The following is a 2,025-nucleotide window of genomic DNA, read 5'->3' on the forward strand; positions in this document are numbered from 1 at the left end:
AAAACAAACAAAAAACCCAAGTGAACAAAATAAGACAAATTACATACTAAGCGGAAATATTTACACATTCCATGTCCAACAAAGCTTTGTGTTTGAGCTACATATAAAGAACTTGCAAAAATGACATTAAAAACTCCAACAATTAGAGGCAAGCAGAGCTCTGTGAGCTCAAGGCTAGCCTGGTCTACATAGTAAATTCCAGGACAACCAGAGATACACAGAGAACCCTTTCTTGAAAAACAAAAATAAAACCAAAAAGGCCAACCAACAATTCTAAAACAGAGTGGTGGCACCCAAATATAACCCCACGCCTCAAGAGGTTCAGACAAGAAGATCCTTGGCCATGCATCAGATTTGAGGCTAGTTTGGGATGTATGGAACCCTACCATGAAATAAAACAAAACCAAAACAGAATCAAATAATCCAATTACCAATTCAGTGAACCAAAGAGATGCACATGGAACTAATCATGAGATTAGGTGACAGCTGGGTGTGATGGTGAGCATCGTGGTCCATGTTACTTGAAAGGCTGAGGATGGGTCCCTCAAATTCAAATGCAACCTGACCAACATAGTGAGATCCTAATGCGGTAGAGGAAGGAGAGGAAAAGGAAGAGGGAGAAAAAAGAAGAGAAAAGAGGAGAAAGAGAAAGAGCATTTAGATGGCAGACAAACAAAAATTCAGCACCAGTAGCAATTAGAGAAATGCAAATTAAGCCATAATGAGACATCAGCACACACATCAAAATGTGTAGCGTGTCTGCTTTGTGTATTTGAGGCCCTGGGTTTCCCAGACATATACACACCCCTAGTGTTTAACACCAAATGCTAACAAAACTGCAGAGAAACTGGGTCACGCACACTGTTGGCGAATATAACAAGATACCCTTTGGAAAACAGTTTGTTTGTTCCTGAAATCAAACAACAAATAGCACTATATCTATCTATCTATCTATATCTATCTATCTATCTATCTATATATATCTGGGCATTTATCCAAGAGATATAGAGAATTATTTTCATGCAGGAACTTGTATACAAATGTTCATAGTAATTTTATTTGTAATAGCTCCAAATTGGAAACCAGCCAAATACCCATAATGGATGAATGGCTAAATGAAGTGGGATTTGTCTGTCCTTACGATACAGCTCTCAGAACTCAATAGGGCAATGTTATTGATGCATCCACGAAACAGCTCAGATGGGTGGTGAAAGAATTGTATTGAGTGAAGAAGAAGAAAAAAAGCAAGTCTCACAGGATTTCTGCATCATCCATGGAATAGCATAATTACAGAGATGTAGAACAGATTAGTGGTTGCCAGGGGTTGGTGATGGTAGGGAGAGATGGGTGTGGCCATAAAAGGGTATAACACCAGTGTGTCTTGTATGATGACACAGTTGAGGTGATTTTTGTTTTGTTTTGTTTTTTCTCTCCTAGTGCTAAAGAGTGTACCCAGGGTACCTGCTTACTAGGCAGGTAGTGTACCACTGAACTATGCCACCAACACCATGATTATTTTTGTTTTTTAATTAAAAAAAAAAAGGGTTGGAGGATAGAGAGATGGCTGCGTAGTTAAGAGCACTTCCTGCTCTTCTGGAGGACCTGAGCTTGGCTCCCAGCACCTATATCAGATAGCTCACACAGCATGAAACCCCAGATCCAGGGGATCCAATGAGTTCTCCTGGCTTCTGTGGGCACCCACAAACACATGGCAGACACAGGTATTTAAAAAATACTATAATTTAAAAAACACACAAAATAAGATGTACATGGTGGCATATGCCTTTAATCTTAGTACTTGGAGGCAGAGGCAAGAGGATCTCTGTGAGTTCAAGGCCAGCCTGGTCTACAGAGCAAGTTCCAGAACAGCCAAGGATACACAGAGAAATCTTGTCTCAAAAAAACCCAAAACAAAACAGAAAAAAACAAAACAAAACCCAACAAACCCAAAAAACAAACCAAGCAAACAAACAAAAAACATAAAACAGAAACAATAACAAACAAAACCCATAAAATAAACAAATG

Source organism: Acomys minous, assembly GCF_964271855.1.
Source record: "Acomys minous genome assembly, chromosome: 6".
NCBI classification, from domain to species: domain Eukaryota; kingdom Metazoa; phylum Chordata; class Mammalia; order Rodentia; family Muridae; genus Acomys; species Acomys minous.